The following is a 10,380-nucleotide window of genomic DNA, read 5'->3' as shown; positions in this document are numbered from 1 at the left end:
TTACATCTGGACTTGAGGATTGCCTTTTAAAAATTCCATGTAGTATTTTTATAGTAAATATAAAGTGACTTTGAAGTTGAAGTCAGAATCTCTGTGTACTAAGGTGTGCTCTCTGATAAAACAGAAAACCGTGATATGAGTGCAATTGTATTAAGCTGTTTTGTTATGTGTGTATATAATACTTTAATGACCATGGTTTTATATTTGTTTTATTTGACTTTTTCAAGTAGCCATCATTTTATTATTAACAGTAGAATCTGGGACTGTGCAGAAATGCATATATATCTGTTCCTTACATTGTAGTAAACCTGGGCAAAACGCTTTATAATGGAGATAAAAAATCAGAAAAAAAACCCCAACCTGCAAGTATGGGGAAGAAAATATCTGCAAGTCTAAAACCCAGATTTTCAGTGAAGTTGTTTTAGCATTTTTCTTTTTTTAACTGCTAAATTCACCCCTAAAGATACTGATGGGGTGAGGCATTAAAAGGGGCCAGCCCATATGCTTTCAATCAGTTCAGTTTTAGGAGAATGAAGAAAAGATACTTCTCTTTCTTCTTTTCCTTTTTTTTCCCCCCCTTGTTTTAGAGTGGGAGGTTTCTTTTAAACAGATTTAGAAAATATAAAAAATATGGGATTCCAAAGAGGACCCATTCAAATATTCATTGACACTTGGGCAATCTATTTTTCCAGTGTTAACTTTGGGAAGTGAGGAAGGCTCATAGTCCTCTGTTTTATGAAATAATAGTTAAAATTGCTCAGGCAGAGGCAGGAACATCAAGGTTGGGATGGACTACGTAACCGTAGTGCCCACACATTCATACTGTTGCTTCTGACTTCTTCCAAGGTGATGGTGGCTACAAATGCTCTGTAATGGTTTAGTCTGAGATTTCCTTTTGGAATACAGGATTAGAATTAATCGTTTGAGTCATCAGCTGGTTCCCTTCAGGTGGAAGCTGCTGTATCAAATAACTGTAAGTTGAGTCATCTGGCTGTGTTCCAGTCTAAAAACACTCAGTGAGGTGAGCAATACTGCTGGTTTTCCTTCGCATCATTAGTGAAGTCTTGAGATCAGTAGAACTCGGGCTCAGAAGGGCTGCAGGTCTGACTTCAGGGTCGGAACTAGTGACCCCATAAAACTGCTGCCCTGTAAAAGAGCGTCAGTGACGCAGAGCGCCCAGAGCGTGGCCATCTGAAGCAGGAGGGCCATGCAGAGCTCCAGCCCGGCTCCCAGAAGCCACGTAGCCACGTTAGCAGAGCAGCGCGTTCAAACCCGGAACTCTTTTCTCTCGGCACAGCTGACTGTCCCAGGTGCCACCTTGCACTTGACGTGGCTGGTCTGGTGCCAGAGCGCGCTTCCAGCACGGGCGAAGTGCTCCCTGCTCCTCTTAGGAGGCAGGAACATGTTACTGGGTGTCTCGAGCCACCCTCCCACCAGCTCCTCCCCAGCCTTGGACTGGGGGTGGGCAGCCTCCTGCGGCACCGGCTGGGGTCACACGGTGTTTCATGGCTAAAAAGGAGCTGCAGCTGAGGTGTAGCAGCAGTGTGTTCGCTGGGGCTCCGCCGGCCAGTATAAAGCTGAAGGCTGTTGCTGAGAAACTGTGTTACTGACTGCTTAGGGTTTGGGGTTTTTTTGCTTGTTTTTGACCGAGCAACAAACTACAGCTGTTGCCAGCAGTAACACATCTGGCTTTTCATATCAGATGAAGGACAGCGTTCTAGGGCTTCATTTGATCTTTATTCTTCTGTTGCGTTAAATCATAAAAAGGCTGGTATCCAGTCCCAGTGCTTTACCGGTGCAGTGTGTTTTATTGCCAACGACTTTCTGATTTTGCAAGATAAACGTTTTACTGCCTTGCTTCCTTTTTTTCCGGGCCTTTCATGTTCTTCCTTTTTGTCTTAAATGTCAGCAGAAGGACATTTGGCCACAGACCAGGGTAAGCACAATAGTAAAGAACAGGGAAAGAGAAGAGCTGCAGTCTTCATGTTCTCTTGTCCCCTATCATCAGGTGTACCACATAGGAATTGGTTTCCTTTTGAAAATGTTTGCCTTGGGAAGCATGGGAAAGTTTCTATTTTAGTTTAGGATTTTGTAATCAAAATCCTAAACTAAAAAACTTGATTGCGAATGAAATTTCATTTTTATTTTTGGAAATGGGAAAACTCTAGGTGTTTTTCTTGGATTTTCGAATATTTCCTCTTTCATAGTCATTAATTCTTCTGCACATGAAGGAGATTGACTGTGTAATGTGTGGCCTTGTTTGGGTTTTATTTTGGTTTTGAAATATTAAATAGTTGAAAATAGCAGAGAGTAAGGAGCAGAGAGATGAAGTCCAGAAACAGATCTTGCTTTCTGTTTTTAAGCTTACACCCACTTGTTCCAGTTTCTAGAGGCAAACTGAGAATTCTGTAGGTCTGACACTTTAATTTTTGGTTTACATTAGGTTTTAGGAGGACATACAAAGCCCATAAGGTCTTTTTAAACAGAAAAATCTCAAATAAGAGTATTTCCCTCTGAAACCTTTAGCTATTGAGAGTTGCCACCTCCATGAAGGAAGCAACCTGGGATTGTCGATTCATGTTGTCTGGGTGGGTGTTAAGATGACCACCCTTTATGACAGCGATGTAGCCCTGCAGATCTGAGGTGACAGGGCCTGGGGCTGAGATGCTTTAGCCTTTTTCACTGTGGAAACAAGGAGGTCTCTTAGAGCCTGAAGAACCTCTGTGGTGACAGCACAGAGGGGAAGGCTACTGTGACAAAACAAGGTCTAATGTAAGGATGCTTTAGAGCCACACTTAGACCAAAAGAGAGAGGCACTATAGGTCCAGAATATTGGAATATTTTACTACTGAGAGATGCTTAGTCAGCTTAGTGCGTTAACAAGAATTTGCTGCTTTATTTAACTTTTTTCAGTACTTTTTCTGAGGCTGGCGTTTTTTTATAGTGCAATGAATTTAAATGCCTGAGGCTAGTTAGACCCCATGGTATTGGAGTGCCTTGCTTTTGCCAAAGTTTGAGATGTTTTTATCTGCAACTTGATTCTTCAAGAATGGAAGATGTAAGGAGTTTTAAATAATAAGAGAAACTTCAGGCACACAGTTTTAGAGACGCCCCTCCTAAGAACTGAAATATGGCGTCTGGATAGTCAGATCAGCTGTGACATCTGTCCCTTTGCATGATGCGTGTTTAGCTTTTTACACTGTGTTTGTTACTTAAAGAACCCGAGATCTCCACAAAAGCATTCTTGCACACTTTAAGCTGGTAAAACTGAGGCACGGAGCAAGCTGTGGAAAATTCCGCGTTTCCTAGTCCCATCACAACACTGCCTCACCCATGGGCTGGTCTCAGAGATACAGTGCCCCAGGACTGTGAAAGATGTGCCCCTGAGTGGATGCAAGACTGAGGAGTCCTGGGTCACCTCTGCTCTTTAGAAGCACAAGTTTTGATCAAGGAAATCCTCATGACATTTACATTTCTGCAGTTTAGGTGAGCATACCCTATCTTGTCAACGGCCCTGTATGTGGTCCTGTCCCATGGCAGGATTCGTGAGCCTCCTGTTCTTTTGTCTTCCCTTCTGTGCCCCTTGAATGCAGGGGTGGTAATTGGGGGGGGGTGCTTTGCATAATATGGAAGAGGAGACTTCTGTCTGAAGAGTATCTCTTTTCCCATGCTAACAACGGACAGAGGTAAGCATTAATATATATATTCCTTGTATTTCAGTTCTTAGACATCTAAGTAAGTGCATTGCTTTGGAAGTATTTTCTTCTGAGCATAGAAAACACAGGTGATTCTCTCCCTTCACTTCAAACCCACCAGTTCTCCAGATAAGGAGTAGGAAGGCATGGGGCAGGCAGGAAAAGGCAGCACCCAGAACAATTGCCTGGCTCCAGATTACAGCCAAGGCACTTCTAACTCAACAGTAGCCTCCATTTGCTGCAGAGAAGTGGACCTCCAGCTCCAGGTAGGGTGGAGCTGAACTGAAGAGCTGCCAGGGCCAGGGCTTCTCCCCTGCCCCAGGCTGCGGAGCACAGTTACTTCACCATTAATAACAATTTGTCACAGTCTCCGGTCTAGCCCCATCTTCTTGAGAACTGCTGGGTGCAGCTGAGACAGCATCAAAAAGGAAAAGGGCAAGTGCCTCTTCAGCCCGGTGAGTTTGCTAGGCATAGTTTCAGCAGAAGCTTAAAAAAAAAAAAAAAAAAAAAAAAAGGCAAAAAGACCCTTGTCTCTGCAAGTGCTCATCTGTGCCTCCTCTGTACTCTTCCACACAGCGCCTGGGTGAGTTTCTCAGGTAGGAATAAGGAGTGAGGTGCTTAGGAAGAGTCATTTTGGAGTAGAGAAGTGATCCAAGGCAGACCAAATTCTTGCTGGGACACCTGAGTAAAAACCTTAATACTTCTCTTCCTTCCCCCATCTTTTTTTTTTTTTTTCAGTCAGCAGGTCTCAATAGCAACAGAGTGAGGAAAACAGAGTTTGGTTGCCCCTGCCCTGTGCAGTTCTGCTTTCTGGCCATCAAACGAAACTGGAGCAGGTGTAGTGTGTTAGGCACAGCAACGGAGCTGGGTGAATGAGGGACAAGGAGCCTGGGGCAAGTCAAAGCACATAAGGAAGCAGGAGAGCTGTGCTACATGCAGATCCGTGCTTACCAGCTCAAGCTTTCCAGCCTGGGAACAAACGTCATAAGCAGGCTGGCCTGCAATGCACAACGGCGGCTGGCCTGTACCTGTCTGAAATGAAATGCCGGCTCTCGTTAGATTGACGTCTGCTCCTGCAGGGAGCTAGTCCTCCTGCAGGGAGCTAGTCCTCCTGCAAGCCTGTTGCAGTTTCCTTCAGGCAGTCAAATTTTGTATTTTTATGTACACACACACATATATAGACACGTACGCATAAAAATATTGCTTTGTCAGGTCTCATACTGACCACAAACCTCAACCGAGTGAGTTCCCTGCTGTCACTGCCCTGCAGTAACATCAGTTTTCTGTTTCTAGTGCTGCAGGGAAAGTCCTGTTCTGACACCCTTCCCCTGTGCACAGATGCAGGCTGTGCTTAGCCTGTGGGGCCATGGGGCAGGCAAAAGGCTGCTGCAGGTGGGGATGCCATACTGGTGCTGGGATGCTGTCTCCAAGTGACCCCACCAGAAGGCACATTCTGCCACTACGCACTGGCCCCAGAGACACTCTGTGCTGCACACACCACACCCCCCACCCCCCCACCCCCCAATCGTATGAACTGTAGCTGCTCTGTGAGCAGCAGAACTAATTCAGCCTGTTTTTCTCTGGAGTGCTGCCCCATCTTCCTAGTTCCCCCTGCCACCACTACAATAGCTGCATCCCCAGGTAATAGTCTACTGTAATATCTTCCTGCCTGTCATGGTTCCAGCAGTGAAGGGAAAGAATGGCTCTATTGTCTTCTCAGTGGAGTATTAAGTGTCTTTTATTTGTCCAGAGATATTAGTTGTTTAGCTTAAATAAGGAGGTTTCAAACAGAATTAATCACTTGGAGTTATAATGTTGTGTGATTTAGTATGCTGTTTGCCTGGCTTTACTGACTTAGCACGAGTAGCTAGATTTGCTGAAGCCTAAGGCTGCGTGCTGTAAACTTTCACCTCGATTTGATGAACTCGTACAGAACTTGGATCTATTCAAGCAAGACAAGTCCTCCAGAGCCAGCACAAACCTGAAGATAAGGAGGGTACAAGCATCAATGGCAGCTGCAACTGGTCAGGATAACAGCCTGCCTGGAGACAGTGAACGAATCCAATCAGGAGTCAGAAGATGTTGGAGCATCTCAGCCCAGACTCACAATTGGACCAAAGGGCACATGAAGATCGCACAAAGGGTGGATGCATAGTCTGCAGGGGTACAAATGCCCAGGGATTTCTTTGTTCAGGGTCCCTCTCCAGAGGCACCCAGCTCGAGCTGACCCTGCCGCTGTACCATTCTCTTAATTTTTTTTTTTTTTGGTGAGATTCAATGCCTGAGATGCTGCTTTGGGAAATACAGGGTTCGAACTGCACTTCTTTAACATGGTTTGTCAATCTTCTTTTGCGCGTAGAAACTTACAGTCTTTCAGATCCCCTGTCTCAAATATGGTGGAAGGGGAAGTAAAAAAAAAAAAAAAAAGGTTACTGGCCTGACATCACAAAGAACTTGCTTCCTTAGAAAACCTGGCTGGAAAAAAAACAGTTTCGTCTTCCCTTCAAAAATGTAGGCAGGATTCAGGAGAGATTAAAAAGACTATGTATAGCAGCAGAAAGCTGACAGTGGCAGCAGGTGGCTGGAAAGCCGCAGGGAGGAAGGGAAAGCAAGAATGTCTGGTCAGAAGCCACAGCAAGGGCAAGTCTGCACAAGGCCAGTGTTGCTGGGTGGTTTAGCTGCAGCTGTTTTTGTCTTCAGAGAGCTGCTGTGCCGGCTTGAAAGGCATATTGTTTGACCACCTCAAACTCTGTGTTTCCTGTTGCAAATCTGGACAACAAGAGAGATCCAGCCATCTCCTTTGCTGCTTTCTTTCTGTGTTTCATGTGTTACAAGACGCCTGTACCCTATCCGCTTCCAGTTTGCCGTTTCAGGGTCAAACCAAGCACTTGCGTGTGATGTTTGTGCCCCTTCTGTTAGTCAGTGAGTGACACAGATTTACTCTGCCAAGTGGGCTGTTTTGCTGCCTGCTTCCTTCACCTGTCCCAAGTCACACTGCAATGGCTCACGTCCTTCTGCTGGAGCATGGGTCTGATGCGTGACAGCAGCTTCTGTACTTCAGAGTCCAGCATGAAAATGAAGAAACTTTGGGCTTACATCTTGAGTTCCAGTTTAGTCTAGTCCCTTAAACTCAACACCAGCCTGTAAAGGAAAAAGCTACTAGCAAACTGAAAAGAGAGAGAGCAGGTGAGTATATGTGTGAAGGGAGATGTTTGGTAGTGAAAGTGTTTCTCCAAAGAGTGAATACTCCCAGACATGCCTTGTAGAATGTCTGTGAGAGATCCCAGGGCAGAAGTCCTCCCTCTCCATCCCAAGCAGGGGATCAGTGCTGTCCCGTGTTGTCCTTCTGCAGCAGCTGTCACATTCCCCCAAGCCATCAGCTTGCGTAGCTTTGTTATGTGAACTTTGACCTGGGGCAATGTGGTTTCATGCCCTCCCGGCCCAGCACAAGCAAAAGTCAGCTGGCACCTTATTTTCCAAAGGCAGGTTGGCTCATTGCAGTTTGATGCTGCCATGTCGGACAGCGGACAGCAGTCCTACTCCTTTGTCTCTGATGGGAGTGAACTTTGCCACTGATAGAGAAGAAAGAAAAAGCAACAATTGTGTGGCCCCACAAATAGGGCACTGTCCAGTAGCTAGACTGCTGCAGGAGTCAAAGGAGATACAAACTCAACCCAGAAGTTTGGGCTGAGACAGGGGCACATGAAAACAACCGAAGGCATTTTCTTTCTAACTAGGCACACACAAACACTGTGTCCGAGACCCCATACATACAAAACCCAGCGCCAGGGGAAGGTGCCTTTCACGGAGCGCCCATTAGTGACATCTACATTATACTTCACACCCAGCTGTGAGCCTGTTACCAGATCTAGACTTGCTTCACACCTTGTGCTGAAGGGCAGGCTTGGATGAGCACCGGTGTACAGAGAGAGAAGTGGCCTCACTCATAGGCATGATATGCCTGCTCCCTCTGAGCCTGCAGCCCTCCTGCCCTACCTATCCTCACGGCCGCACCATGCAGCTAATGAAGGCAGGTGGGCTGGGCATGGCATCCTTCTCAGATGGACTCCAGCATCGTGGGCAGCCCAGACGCCTGGGAGGTGGGAAACACCCAAGCTCTGGCTGGCCTCAAGTGGGGTAAGTGTAGGTGCTCACGCCCTGAGAGCCCTGGGGCATCAGGCTGGATGCAGAAAGTGAGGGCTGGGGACAACACCAGCCTCTGCACCTCAGTAAATAGACTGATAATAGTAGACTCTTGGACCAGAAGCTGAAAGAACAGTATGGAAATGCTCCTCCCACCAGTCAAATGCCACATAATTTTAAAGGTATGTTCAGCTGAATGAGGAAGAGATTCTGCTTAGGCTGGGAGATTTGTTGGATTTTCCAGATGAGGTTGCTATAAACGGGAAGAACTGTTAGCTGGGTGGCTGGGCAACAGCCAACACAAAACAGTTTTCACGGAAACAAGTAATGATGTGTCAAGTACACCCAGAAGACCAGTCTGGCAGCTCTGACACCTTCAGAGAAATCTCTGAAACACAGTAGCTCCCAGGGCTGACAAATCCACAGTAGAACTGGACTTACTGGTCAACTGGAAAGCAGCCAACTGTCTGTTCCACTTCTCTTTTCTCTGTAAACTCCCCAAATAAGCCATTTTTCACCTTCCTCTGGCTGCCATTAACCCAGGCTGTGGCACTTTGTCAGGTTCTCTGTTTTCTGTCAACAAGATCTCTAATAATTTCTTTCTGAATATCTTTCAGAGCCTCTTTTTTATCATCAGTCATCCTGGACTTTTCTGCAAGCCCAGGGATTTCAGGGCTGCTCCTCGCTGTCCTGTTTCATGGCTCTGACTGCTCGACCGAGAAGAGAGTGTCCCACTGCCTCTAACAGATAAGGAAGCACACTGTATCTTAGAATGTAAAGGACAAGTAACCAAGGAGGCAATTTTTATGAAGGTCGCAACAAATGGAGTGTAAGTAAAGATAAGTTAGATAGAAGTTGAACTTACGGTGAACTTTTACTCATTAGCATGGTAAAACCACACCTCTAAGCCTGAAAAAGCCCCCTACTCAACTAAGACCACTCCCTCCTGAGTATGTGCCGTAACATATTTGCGTACTACGCCTTTAAATGAAAGCATAGAATTAGGGGACTAATCAGTATTAAGGATGCTGGATGAGTATGAATAATGTATTACTCAACTTTTGGAATATAAATATTCTCTGTACTGTTAGGAAGGTTTGCTAGCTTTGCGAGCTATCGTCTAGCACCCTTTTCAGCACAGAACTGGAATAAAAGCAAATATCTCAACTCTGTGTGTCAATTAGTCTTTGCACATGGGGTGAAAGAACCCACATTTGGGGTAACGTGTTCACTGATGACTTTGGCTTTCAGTTTGTTTCCGATGGCAGGATATCCAGAAACAGCTCCCTAAAATTGACAGAGTAGGTAGGGACAGGGAAGCACGAGGCATCTCGTTCCAAATGCAATGAATGCTTTATACCGACGCTACTCACAAAGAGTCTAGGAAGGAAATTATGCTTTAAAGATTTTTCTTGGTACGTCGTATAAAAAGTTTTACCAGTATTTCTTCAGAAAAATATAAACAGGAAAGCAGCATAAAACTCCCCCCAGAATGGGCTAATGAGCAAAGACAATAGAAATATTAGTCAAGAGTCCTTGAGGGGAAGGTAGAAGGAAACCATCAAATCTTCCACGTCTCTGTGTGATGAGCCGGTGCTTACGGGTAGGAAACGAGAAGCGGATAAACAGGAAAAAGAGGAAGGAGCTGGCAGGGAAAGTGTGGTAGGGAAAGAACAGGTCACCCAGACCAAGTACTCTGAGAGGCTCTAATAGACAACTTTAACAATAGGAGCAGGAAAACTAGTTTGAAGAGGACCACATTTCAAGTAAATCTTGGGTCAAATGAGGATAATTAGCCATCAATCAGCTCTCACGAAATGCGGCAAAAGGAAAACATCATTACTTAGTGTAATTTTAATGACACATTTTCATTGTTTCATTTTTGTAACTATGATCCTTTATTGCCCATCAGTGTTTACAAGCTAACACATTCTTTTTTTCATCCTTACGTTTTGTCCAGTTACAAAGCAAACTCTGAGTAATCCGAGATAGGAGAAGGCCTCCCAAACCAATTCGTGCAGTGCTTTGCAGCCCAATGTGTTTCTTGAAGATATTCAGAGGGCACCAGTGCACATGTCCGTTGAGTTGCCTTTCACAATTTACGACACGGTGGCATAGGGTCTTCCTCTGCCGATTGGCAATAGTCCCGAAAGCAGTATTACAGTGAGAGTAATCAAAACTGAAGCACAAATTTGTACTGATGCAGCTCCCGCTCCACAGGCTGCTGGGTTAGCTTTATTATTTTTTTGGTGGCATTTCTGCTTCTCTTTTCTTTCTCTGAGTCTCACGGGGCTCTTGTGTCCATTCTCTCCAGCCCATTTCACTGCAACTTCCTCTAGTCTTCTGGAGGTTACTACTGCCGCATCCTGGTGACTCATGGATACATGAATCAGCAGTGACCTGTCCCGTGCTCCAACCTGATCAGCCTCAGGGCAGATGATCAAATCGGATCAGCAGGGGTGGAACCTCAGATTTCCTCTGCGATTGCCAGCCATGCCTTACTTCACCATCTCTCTGCAGCGATGGAAGATGCTGCCATTCT

The sequence above is a fragment of the Leptosomus discolor genome, chromosome 1 (assembly GCF_034619465.1).
Source record: "Leptosomus discolor isolate bLepDis1 chromosome 1, bLepDis1.hap2, whole genome shotgun sequence".
Taxonomy (NCBI): Eukaryota; Metazoa; Chordata; class Aves; order Leptosomiformes; family Leptosomidae; genus Leptosomus; species Leptosomus discolor.
Note: the sequence above shows the minus strand (reverse complement) of the source record.